A 14,311-nucleotide genomic window follows, 5' to 3' on the forward strand; every position below is an offset into this window, starting at 1 on the left:
GTTACAATGAATATTAATTACTTTTACGAATGATTTCCTTCAAATATTTTTATGGTTTTTATATTTTCTTATCATTTAAATTTTATTATTAAAATGAAATGATAGAAAAAAGAAAATTGATTCATCTGGTATCTTCACCATGTAAAATACCTTCAAAAATAACTTTGTAAATCTAAAAAAATATAAACCATTTTGAAACCGCACAAAATTTTATACATACAAGGTAGACAATATTCAGGAAGGCTAATACTGACTAAAGTTGTTAGTTACATAAAACATGTTTCAAATTATTTCCAGAATAAAAAACATTTTCCTAATGATTTTAATTAAAATATTTTTGAAGTATTATTATTTATTATCATAATTCAACAAACATTTAGCTTTATTTATCGAAATTTAAATTATTTATTTCGGTATTGTCACAAAAGTGTTATTTTTGCGGCAGAAAATATCTTCTTAAATTTTCAACGTATATATTATAATAAAAAGGCATACATTTTACAGATGTGTGGAGGACAGAATTTAAAAATTTGAATATTTACTTTAATTCCAGGTTTTAGTATCGGAAAGCTGAGTTACTTTATTATAAATCTCCTTAAATGATTAACTTATAATTTATATATCTCAATCTATTATCTTTGTAATTCTTTTTTATATTAAAAAGACACATTTTAATTAGTGCGATTATTTTAATTAGTGCGATACTAGTTCACAGATTTTACCAAAAAGCGAAAAAATACTAGACTTTGGCGTTAACATTTATTTGCTTACAAAAAAAATTGCTTACAAAAAATTGTTGGAAAATGTAAAGAAATCTGCATACAAAGCAAAATCCAGTTTCAGGGAAATATATTGCTCAACCTTTATCAAAATCGTATTGAAAAATATTTTGTATTTAATTTATTCATCGATCATAGTTAAAGAGCTCCGTGATAGACATAACTGATGCAGAACATATTTTGTGAGAGAAAAATGCTTGTACGTCAGTAGCTAGTTTCTTCACTCTAACAGTGATTTAGGAATCAGGAAGTTTTATTGCAAATATATTATCCCCAAGGTGCGAAACATTCAAGCTAGGAGGAAGAACAATTTTCTTCTGACAAGCTCTTCCTTGGCATTAATTTCTTCGTAACAACCTAAATGACTGGCCCATTGATTATAACAGCTGTCTGTCCCTGGGGACATAAAATTTATCAACAGCCTTCTCTCCTAACATTGCGAACCTGGTTCTGTTCTTTTCGAAATTCTTAACCCCTTTGCCATTTTTATTAAGCATTGTTAGGGTTAATCACAGCAGACAAAGTTTAACTTTCAGTTGTATTTGTATTTTATTTTATTCATTGCATAAACTCTTAAGGCTTAGATTTATCAATTGCTTATAAAACAATGTACAAATTAGTTAAATCTGAAGAAAGTATGAGTTTATTTCTCATTTACAATAAAAAAATTAACTCCAGAGATTGCATAACTTTTGAATCAAGCTAGGTTCTAATTTTAATTAAAACTATAACTATTACAGATTTTAAAATATGTATATTTCATTGTTAAGAAAGTAAAGAAAAATTAACAGAAAGGAGCTCCAACACATACATAAAGATCAATACTTTTTTCTTTTACAGTTTGATCTTTTGCAATGTTGGCCAATGAAAACTCATCAATACATAACACTGAATAAAGTGTTTAACTCTCTCTCTACCAGCTGTGTGGTTTGGGGCGCTTTGAGAATTCTCACTTAACCTCCAAGTGGGCCGGATTCGGGCGCCTGTTTTCGTTTTAGCGGAGATGAGTATTAAAAGATGATTTAATAGTAGAAACGATAGTGCAGTTTTGGGCTCTTTTTAAAAACTGAGCAAAATCATATTCGCTATAAAAATGTTATTCTCGAATTTAAAATTTATAATACATATAAATTAAAAATGTATATGTTATGTTTGCTTTGATCATTTTTTATTGCAAAATCTATGTGAAAAGTTTGCTTGTACATTAAATATAAAGTTTATTGGAAAATAGAGAGAAATCCATTTGGAAATAGTTTTTGAAAGGTTTTGGAAAGAAAAGTTGTATCTTGTGCTCACTCTTAAATCCGTCCAACCATTACGCCTTCATAAATTTTTCATTGGTTCAGAAATAAAATTTTAATGCAATTTATGTTATTTCAAATTACGCTTTGACCAAGCTTTACGAATAAATTTCGATTTGTTCATAAAGATTACTTAAGCGTTAGAATATATCATTTAATTTTTAAAATAAAAAGAGAATTGAAACATTTTATTAGTAAAGAAAAAATTATATAAAATCAATTATTTTAAAATTTCATTCCAGTCTTTAATTTCTCGTATTCTTACACTATTTCATCATAAATTTGGTTGCTCAGTTATCTATAATGTTTTTCAATTATTTTTATATTAATTTTAATGTATTAGATATTTGTAAGGGTATTATTTAAATGTAAAATGTTATTGTTTCATTGGAAATAAAGCAAATAATATATGTTTTCACTTAATTAAACCTTCCAACAATTTTATAATAACTTTTTGAATTCACTGTGTTTACTTTCATTTGTAAAACGTATAATTATTCCTTTTTAAACAGCAAAAAATTGCAGAAATGTTTGAGATATTGTTCAGTATTTTAAAAAGTATTTTTCAATATCCTGTATATTTTTATCATTATTACTTAAAAATTATTTACTTTTTAAAAATTTGTATAAATGTATTAACCACAAATGTGTACATTTTTTTTTTCTAAAAGTTCTATAATAAAGAATATGAATTGATTACCTTATCAAAAAAAAAAAAAAAAAAAACTCTCAAAATCTGTTCAATTGATTTCACATGTGCTTCGAACTTACTTAAAAATTGTAAATAAGTTGGTGCAATGTTCTTATATGTATTTTAGTGTAAAATTGCGCACAAGAAAAAATGATTTTATATCATTTGAATATTTTAATAAAGCTTATACTTATTGTAGTTTTGTGTCTTTCTATGTTTCTGTTTTTAATAACAACACAGAAAATAACCACTGCTTAATTTTCATATCACTCGATAATTTTCTGTTGTTTTCAATAAAAATTATTTCAAAATTGATATTTCTTTATATAAATTTATTATTATTATTATTTTCTAGTACAGCTTAATTTTACTCTACTATTCGAGAATTCTTCGAGCAGCATAAAGTAGTATGTTGAGTAAAAACTGCATGCATTTGAAAATAATTTTTATATAATTTGAATATTTTAATAAAGCTTATACTTATTGTAGTTTTTTGTCTTTCTATAAGTTTTGTGTCTTTCTATAAGTTTTGTGTCTTTCTATGTTTCTGTTTTTAATAACAACACAGAAAATAACCACCGCTTAATTTTCATATCACTCGATAATTTTCTGTTGTTTCCAATGAAAATTATTTCAAAATTGATATTTCTTTATATAAGTTTTTTATTATTATTATTTTCTAGTACAGCTTAATTTTACTCTACTATTCGAGAATTCTTCGAGCAGCATAAAGTAGTCTGTTGAGTAAAAACTGCATGCATTTGAAAATAATTTTTATATAATTTGAATATTTTAATAAAATGGTACTTTTATGGCCACTTTGTATTGTATGTTGTATACCACAATATAAAAATTGAAATATATTAATTGCATATTACTCAGAAATTATCAGTTTTCTTCATTGAAAAATTAATTCAAAACTGGTATCACATCCCTTTTTTATTTCTTAGTATAATCCATTCCCTGTATAATTCTATTCTACTATTCACGAAAGTTTTGCTCAACATAACGCAGCATCAAATAACATCATTTATCTTCAGTCTATAATAAATTATTGGAATAATTACAAGATATATTTGCACTTATTTATATATAAACAAAATAAAGTTGAAATTATATCTGTTGTGAAAAAAAGCTATCAATATAATGGTATGCATTTCAGAAATTAATTGTAATTCCAAAGACGAAAGGTAGGAAAAATTGAGTTTACAATCCGAGAGTATCTGATGGACTGAATTATCATCATTCAATTTTTTTTTTTTTTTTCGAAATCCTTAATTCAAATCATTTACGTTGGCATATAAGTTTACGCATCATATAAGTTGGCATATAAGTTTACGCATCATATAAGTTGGCATATAAGTTTACGCATCATATAGGTTGGGATTATATGTTAACAATTTCTTAGTAGATAGACGAATCGGATAGCGTAAATTATTTAGAATTTATTTTCTTTTGTCATAATTTTTAAATCAGGAAATTTTTCTATGTTTATATTTAGTTGTTATTTTTAATATCCAATTAAAACCACTATACAAACAGATAAAAAAAAGTGTTTTTCCACTATAAGTCCATCATACTGTGCGATGTCCCAACCTAACCAGAAGACATTCGGGAAACTTGATAGAGCCGCCGATGAGCAGCCCCACCTAGCACGAGGGAACAAATTACTCTTGCTGACTTTGACCCTTGCAAACAATAAAAAACCCTTCAGAGAAAACGCATATTGGTATAAAAAAAAAGACTAGAAAAAGAAACATAACATTTTTACATTACATATTAAGTTGTGAAACATTAAAAATGCATAAAATACATTAAATAAGTGTTAATTTTTTACATTAGAAGAGAGCTAAATACAAAAGCTTTGACAAAATATCCCTGATGAAAGGTTTAATGACTGGTATCTCTATGAGTTCTCCGACTTCAAGAGACAACCCATTTCTTGGCCATCTGAGTCTGTGTTCTCATTATAGTGCACAGGCTTTGATCACGTGATGTATAGATCCTCCTTCGATGCCATACTGACAATCGAAATTTGGTCAAAGAAACGGCTTTAATGCACAGAAAATGCACCATGGCCAGTGTATGCTTGGTTAAGTTAAAAATCGTCCTCAATTCGGTTACTCGAAACGTTTTTAAAATGTTGATAGGCTGTTTGTTCCATGATGGAATTATTCCATCTCTCATGACAATTTATCATGAAAAACAAATAAATTTTCACTCATAATTGCTTGCGCGGGATTTAAATGTAGTGCATTTTTAAAGCTAATTTCAGATCAAAATGATTTCCAAACTGAAAAAGCGCCTTCACGTATTCAAAGTAAATTTAGATATTCGTGAGCTTCAAAGGAAAGTACTTATATATACAATCTTTGAAATCGATGATATGTTATGTATTATCTTTGTTTTTCGATTTCAAAAAAAAAGATAAAATAATTGGTTTTAATAGATTTTTCAGTTTTTTTTGCTATTAATTGTAAATATAAAATTCAAATAATTACTAACATTTTTCCCGAAATAAATTTAAGAAAAGAATTATGCATTTTGCATTGTTTTATTTATACCGGTTTATTGATTCATTTAGAAAACTCTTTAAACATATAAAGGATTAATATACAGGGTGTTCATTAATTATTGTCGGGGTTTCCGTACCTCATAACTTTCAAATAAATAATATTACTCAAAAACCGATTACGTATTCGTAAATTACAACTCAAAGAATTTTATTAATGATATTAAAGTGTAAAGCTTGCACAATTTGCACTTTGTAAGCATTCAGCTGAAGGCGATTATGTATTCGTAAATTACAACTCAAAGAATTTTATTAATGATATTAAAAAGATTAATGAATTTACACATGGCTGCCCTTCGTGGCTCGTAACACATCGAGACGAAATTCGATTTCCCTCCAAGTGTTCTCCAGCATTTGTGGGGTAACATTTTGGATAGCAGTAACAATTCTACGCTTCAGTTCATCAAGGGAGGGCACAGGGGTCTATCATCGGTTCCATATCGTCGTATGCAGCATATGTAACTGCACATCTGCTTGTCTCGTTGATTTTCGTGGACTGCGAGTAAACGGTTCTTGGATGAGATCAACATTTTCCTGCGAAGTGCTCGGTCTTCCCGCTCCCTTTCGGTGTAGAACGCTACGAGTTTCCTGAAATTGTGTTAACCAGCGTCTGATAGAATTATCCAAAGGAGGATCTTTCTTGTACGTGGTCCTGAAGCGACGTTGAGTAGTTATGATTGATTTAGTTTCGAAAAACCAGATACACACATTGCTTTTTCTTGCACGGTCGCCATTTTTATTTATGACGTCATAATTACCCAGACCGCAAATGTGCTAAGATCGCATTGTTGCCACGTAAAATTCTTTGAGTTGTAATTTACGAATATGTAATCGGTTTCTGCGTAATATTTTTTATTCGAAAGTTATGAGGTACGGAAACCCCGACAATAATTAATGAACACCCAGTATAAAGAAAAGAAAAATTAGAAAACGAAGATTTTGATAGAAATAAAAAGTGTTCCATAAGTGAGTGAATTTAAAAAAATTTAATTAATATATGAAAATTAATTTTCATTTTATTCCTTAAAAGGAAGGAGGATGACTATCCCCAATACACAGACCCCAATAAAAGGATTTAAAGGACTGACATATAAAGACTTTAAAAATTCGTCAGATTCTAATTCAAATTAGCTAATTAAAGCGTCAATGCAGACGTATAGCAAGATACATTTGGCTACTAAACAAAAAAGAAAATAAATGTAAAAATGAAAGCTCAAGGATATATCCCTTAGAAAAAAGACCATGAATTCCTAGCAAGAACAAAGAGGAAGAGAATGACGAGGTTGCAAATGTTAAGATGGCAAGGAATGTAAAGGAAAATGAATACGAAATAATGAAAGATGAATATAAGCCCTTAAGGATAATTGGGAATAATGGAAACATTTCAAAATATTACGATTAAAAATATGATAGAGGTTGAAAATTTGAGACGTGGTTGAAAATTTGAGAAATTTTTTATCAAATTTTTCAAAATTCAAAATAAATCCCGATGTTTATAATAATAGAATAAGTACAAAGGTGGTTAAAAAAAACCAGTGATTTAATAGTGGAAAATTAAAAAGTTCCACGAAGTTTAACTTTTCTTAGAATGATCCAAAACTCAAAAGAAAAACCACTAGGGGTGGGGGAGAGAAGATTTTCTTTTAGTGATGGTATGTTCCTTGTTTAACCCGTTAATCGTTTGGAACGTAGAAAGTCGTCCTAACAAGCCCCTTCTATAATGACACGAACGAAGAAAGTTTTTGATTATTGCACTAAAATCGGCTAAAACGTAGAAGATCGTTTTCTGAAAATTTTATAAGACCAACTCCGATGTAGAAAATCGTCAGTGCTTTCCCATATTGCAGTAAGGGTCATTTTACGAAAATCCAGAGGCTTGATAGGCGACGTTCAATGGGTTAAGAGGAAGATGAGGAAGAAGAACAGTAACTGACCACTTTGTGACCAATTCCCTCGAAGAGAATGTCAGTTTGACAAATCGGTTAATGTAAGGATGGACAATGCTAAAGATAGCAGTTGGCCACAACAAATCCTGTCGATACTGCTTCGTTCAGTGGTGGTGGGGTGGTCGGCTCTACACAAGAAGAAGAAGGGGTGGGGGAGATAAAGTAATCAAATACACACAAAAAATGATAAATCTGTATGGTAAAGATTTAAAAAAGTCATTATTACTTAATAATAGTAAAAAGTCATTACTATTATTAAGAGCTAAAGAAAACTTACCTACACTGATGGTTGGACCATTAACAGAGGCAATAGACTCATCAATTAAAATTAGAAGGACCTTGGAGTTAAGATGAGACTAAGGAAAATGGAATTAAAATTAGGGATCTGAAGCCGGCAATAGAAAATGGAATCCTGATTTAAATAAAAAACAGAAAAAAGAGTAGTTTTTAAAGTTAAAAGATGCAATTAACAGGAATCGTAATCTGCAACGTGTGCAAAAAGCTGCAACACTACAGATTAATGCGTCAAAAACCATTATATATGACATGGAAATAATTGACAGGCCCAGAGAAGGGGAGTAATTAGATTTTTTAAATCAAATCAAACAAAGTAATAATATATTAGGGAACATGCGGTCTCTATATAGAAAAAAAGAAGAGAGAGTTCTACTCACCACAAGTGTTCCAAATAATAAAGATAAATCAGCACTAAAATGTAACTTCGGATCGTATAGATTTAGAGAATTTGTTGATCTCCTTAGATGTTATAACTGTCTAAGAATTGAGAATCAAATTTATAATCTACTGTGAGGAAATGAAATTTCCTACCAATGACAGCAGGATGAGGCAGGCTCGTTTATAGAGTTCCTTTTATGAAAGTCTAATTATTTAAAAACATCCAAACCGATTGCCAACATTTCGGTCTGCACTGTGAAAAAGCTGGATTGTAATCATCCTATCAACTAAAGACTTGAATGACAGAGCAATGGGGTGGAAAGTAATCTAAATTATACTGAGTGACCATGGATATTTAGATTTTCGAATTATTAGGGGTAGGAAAATATTTTCAACTGAAATACAGGGTGTCCCAAAAAAATGTATACACACTTTAAATAATTGTAAATTTGGGGTTTATTATAATTCGAATAATTTTCAACATGTAAAAGATTCTACAAATATCATTCTATTGTCTTGTTATTGCATGTTCTCAAACTGATGTCCGTTCTCTCCAGACACTGCTGACAATGCGAAGCGATGGAATAGCACACATGATGGAACAATTCCCTTGGGATATTCGTACATTCATGTTCAATGTTTTCCCTCAATTGAACAACTGTTGCAGGTTTATGGACGTCCTGAACAGTTCCATCAGCTTCAAACTTATCTCTAATTCGAGTGATGGTAACTCGTGTAGGTGGTTCATTGTTAAACTCCCTCTTAAATTGTCTTTGCACTTCTACTGCATTTTCATACTTCCAGCAGCATTTTAGAATAAATTTCCTTTCTTCAAATTCAAGTCTGTCTGCCACCACTCGGTTCAATGGGTTCAGTATGTAAAGAAAGAAGAAATAACTTAGTTATCAGCTGCTAAAATGTGTATACATTTTCTGGGACACCCTGTATGTAGCTAAACAAGAGGAAAATTCGATAAATTAGCTCTCTAGTGACTCAAAAAATATACAAATATAGAAGAAAGGTTAAAAAAGATTTTATTTTACAAAGAATAAAAAAAAGTTAAAAAAATTAAAACTATGAGTTAAAGAGTTTACAGAATTATCAAAGGAATAAGTTGAAGATCAAACAATAAAAAAATGCACCACCTCAGGATCATCTAGAGGGACCGCTGAGCTGAAAAAACAACGAAAACTGACAAATGCCTTGGGGCATGGATTCCAACGCTGTTTAAACACTGAAGAAAAAAAGACTGGAAGACAAATTTATAAAAAAAAAAAGAATTAATCAATATACAAAAGAACGTTTAGAAAGGAACAACTTTAAGAAAGAACAGAGATTTGAAAAGTCATGAAACGAAATAATAAGAATGAAACCTTATGGTTGCCCTAACCTGTATAAATTGGTATCAGATAAAATGAAAAAGCAAACAATAATGCATGGTGTTAAGAAACAGGGCGGAGCAAAAACTGAAAATATAAAAAAAAATATTGAAATTCTGTAGGATGCCACTCCAGTAATAAAATAAAAAATAAGTGTATAAAGTGTATAAAACAAAAAATAATTAATAAAATAAGAACGATTAATAAAATTATGCAAGTGCTTAGAATTCGTTGCATTTCCTAATCAATAAAAGATAGCAAAACTGACTTTAATTCCTAAAACTAATAAAGACTTAAAGTACCCTAAGTCCTATAGACCAATTTGCTTGCCAACAACAGCAAGTAAAATCCTTAATAAACTGATAACTCAAAAAGTAAAAAACTTATTATCAGTACAAAACAGATTACATTATGATCAACGTGGAGATGAAAAATGAAAATCAACAATTATTTCCTTAGATAAAGCTGGAACACTTAATTCAGTATGGAGAAAATGCGTTTTATGGGCCTTAATAAAAATGAATTGTTCGATCAACCTTTTTGAAGTGATTAAAAGATTATTTAAGTGTAGGACGATGTATTTACCTAGACGAAGAGAATAATTGGGAATTTAGAATACACAGAAGAATGCCTCAAGGCTCATGCAGCAGGCCATTATTTTGGAACTTGGTTATGAATTCCGAATTCTTCCAGAGATTGGCCATATACAGGTGTATACCGATGATGTGTTATTAATAATCTCGGGTAGAACAAAAGATGAACTGAAAACTAAAGGAAAACAAATAATTCATAAGCTAATAAAATATGGGAATACATAAAGCAAAATGAAAGGATAACATTTCATATTGGATTAAATATAAACATTTAATATTAATAGATATGTTGGATGTATTTGTAATTTTAATTATAATTATCTTTATTTTATTAGTTCTATTCTCGTGTTTTTCGTTTTGTTTTATTTTTGCTGTATGACATTGTATCTGGCAACCAATTTAATGTTCAATTTGTATTATATTCTTGGCAATGGCTGTTATGTTGCTTTTTATTGGCTTGAACCGTACTCTGCTGCAGGCGTTCTGTAAAAATTTTATTCTAAATGGAAATTAAACGTGTTTGTACTTTCAGAAACTTTTAATTTGATTTGTAACGATCAAGATACGCATACAATAAAAATGGGGAATAAGAATATGCGTGTTTAATCAAATAAAGTACTTTGGAGAGACATTAAATAGTAAATTACCGCTTACTTCACAGTAATATCAAGAAAAAAGTGGATGTATTAACATAAAACCAGTAAGAGAATTGCGGATAGTGTTTATAGAAAAAGAAAATATCATCTAAGAAGAATCTACATTAATGCTATTGAGTCAATTGTTCCTTTAGGGCACAGAGCATTGGAAAACAGACATAATCTCAAGAAAATCAAATGCAATCCAAAAGCGCCTTCTCATCATCATGCCTATGGCATATAGAACTATTTCTACCGAAATCCGTCTTGTGATAATTGATCTCATAGTGGTGTAAATGTTCACTAAATTTCCACTAATTTGGAATGGAAATTTTTAGAAATGGTTCAAATGGTGATAAAGGTGATCTGTGCAATTAAAACTATGGGAAAGAGATAGATAAAAATCTTGTTAAATTACCACAAGTTCCGAGGCAGAAATGGAAACTCTAAAGATGGTCATTGATTATTGTGAAAAGATGAAAGATTGGCATAAATGTTCAATTTTTTTCATATTTTGTGTCAATCCTACAAGCCATATAATCATCTCGCAATTGTAATAGGAAATATAAACATAAAAAAAGATAAAAATGCAAAAATAAACAAAGGAAAAGAGTTAAATTGGGTTAAATCACACACTGGAGTACATGGCAAAGAATGGGCTAATCAATGTGCAATGTTGGTGACACAGAAAAAGAATGCTGATATATTTGGCTCCAAATCAAATAATGTCATAAAAAGGGAATTAAAAAAAGAAAATTTGGTTTAACAGATGGTACATGTTTTAAAAACGGAAGAGTTAACTTATGACTTTATACCTAACCTGAAATAAGACTAAAAAAATACCATCCGCTAATAATCCAAATTATATCAGAAAATGGAAAATTTCTCACGTATTTCCAAAGATTTGGAAGAATGCAGGAAAATGAATGCCTCTTTGGAGTAATTGGAACAGTTTATCATTATTTAAAGGAATGTATTGAAGTCTCAGAACTGAGAAAGGATTTAAAAGTTGACAAATAATCACTTAAGCACATTACTAATTTTGACAGAAAATCTTAAAACACTGAAAGACTTATGTTGAAAAGTGACAATTTTTGGCCAACTACTTAAAAGTTTAAAAGTATTTGCTTTTCTTTTGATATGGAATGCATATTTGTAGGAGTATAAAGAATTTTGAGGAGATTTTATGGAAGTGGTAGCCTGCTCCTCGTAAAAAATGGCTAAAGATGACCACTTTGTAATTGGAGGCCAACCACCTAGAAGAGGATGCCAAATCAGCATATTGGTCAATGATATGGATGGATTATGACAAAGATATCAGTCGGGAAAAACAATTCCTCTCGATTTTGTTTCGTTCAGTGCTGGCTGGGTGGTCGTTTGTGCCCAATAAGATAGAATAGGTCATATTTTCAGAATGCTAGTATTGCAGTTCGAATTCATCAAAACGTTCTAACTATAAGAATTTTCAACGTATCGCATTAGCATATGATATTAATGCTGATGATTCCTAGCATTTTACAATTATATTCATTTTGATTGAAAGATTTTTCTTGAATCTAAACAAATGACATTTTTTTATATATTAACGCATCTTCTTTTATCAAAATCCTGCTTTCACTTGTAGTGTATGCAATTTATTTAATTTTGCACTTGAAAGTCATTATCATTACCATTTTTCTCATGAAGATTTTTCTGAATAACAGGATTTTCTGGCAACAATAAATATATATATATATGTTTCATTTTTGCATCTTATTCCGGACCATTTATAAGTGTGTTAAAATATTATTACTGAGGAAAAACATTATTCTAATAATTCTAAACAAAAATCTCAATCTTTTAGAAAAACTATATCTTGATTAAGATAAGAATATCCTAAAATAATCGTAGATAACATAGAAAAAATAAAGATAGAATAAAAACGTGTTTAGCAACACCTAATTACTTCCTTACTTATCTCCTCGAACATTTCTTAGCAGAACCTCCCGAATCTTCCAGACAAACAACAGATAAATTTCTAGAACCGGCTACTGTCAACAATCAGCGCAATCAGTGTTTACGTAAGATCACCAGCTCTCATACGGAAAAAAATCTTTTTCTTTCACGCCACTTCTTAGCAATGTTCTTGTCAGATAATGCAATTTTCTTATGCTGACTGAATATATAGAACGTATATAAGCATGGGAAGGAAATTTACACATGCATAAGATTTTTAAATAAAAATTAGGAGAAGTTAATTCCCCCTATTCAAAAGTAAGGAATTATGTGCTAATTATTGGAACGAATTACGAAATACAAGCTATAATTATAAATAAAGGAGATATCACATTTTAGTTGCCCACAAATGAAATCAAATTCAAAATATTACATAACTCACCATAATTAGTACTCTTAGTTCTCTATTGTTCTCTACAATGCATTGTCTAGAACGTGCTGTTCACTAAAAATCTTCGCGGGAACAATTATAATTATATTAACTTTAGAAACCACTAGAATAATTCATACACTGATTTTGTAGAATTGAAATTGCATTAAATTTGTGACATTACTAGATTACGAATAAAAATGATGAAATAACTTAATACAAGCATTCAGACAGAAGCATAAATATGATAATACATTTTATCACAAACAAATAATTTTCATTTTTTTTTTTTTTTTTGCTATATTGTCTACCTGTAAAACATTAAAATCATATGAATGTACTTTTATAGTGCGAAGAAAGGCCAAATGACTTAATAAGAGTAGGTAGTGCTTAAGGTAAAATATAATTTTTCGCCCCCACTCGTCTTCAGAAATTCAGAAAGTCTAAATGCATCTTTGGCATGGTTTTATTTCGTCCCATCTTTATCAGAATTGTTTTAGGAATGACAGAAACTCAGCAAGCTTTTGTCTTCCAAAGGCTGCTCAATCGCAATCACTACCTCGCCAAATGCCGTGATGGCACTCTACACCCATCATTTTTTTAATCCGTAAGAAATTCAGTAAGCTTTTGTCTTCCAAAGGCTGTTCAATCGCAATCACTACCTCGCCAAATGCTGTGATGGCACTCTACACCCATCATTTTTTTAATCCGTATGAATCTCAGTAAACTTTTGTCTTCCAATGGCTGCTAAATCGCAATTGCTACCTCTCCAAATGCCTTGATGGCACTCTACACCCATCATTTTTTTAATCCGTATGAATCTCAGTAAACTTTTGTCTTCCAAAGGCTGTTCAATCGCAATCACTACCTCGCCAAATGCCGTGATGGCACTCTACACCCATCATTTTTTTAATCCGTAAGAAATTCAGTAAGCTTTTGTCTTCCAAAGACTGTTCAATCGCAATCACTACCTCGCCAAATACTGTGATGGCGTTCTACACCCATCATTTTTTTAATCCGACCATTTAAACCAATCACTCTAACATTCCATCATGAACAAATCCTTCCATTTCTAATAATCCAATTCCATTTTCTACCTTCTAAAATTTAATTATCGCTTTTCCGACAGGAATAAAGGTTAATTCCTCTCTTCTCCGATTTTTCCAGGGAACTTCTCAATATTATACAATGTCGGCTTCCTTTGATGCATATGCTCTTTCCTCTGATGCATTTTCACAATGACCACTCAATTCCCATTTGAAATGACATGGAACGTTGAAATTAAAGGAGGCTGGATATCTAGCTCTCAGTACCTCACTACTTCAATTCTGACCGATCTCCACATTGACGATTGTTTTTGGCGTTGAGTGAGCGT

This window comes from Argiope bruennichi, chromosome 2, assembly GCF_947563725.1.
Source record: "Argiope bruennichi chromosome 2, qqArgBrue1.1, whole genome shotgun sequence".
NCBI lineage: Eukaryota > Metazoa > Arthropoda > Arachnida > Araneae > Araneidae > Argiope > Argiope bruennichi.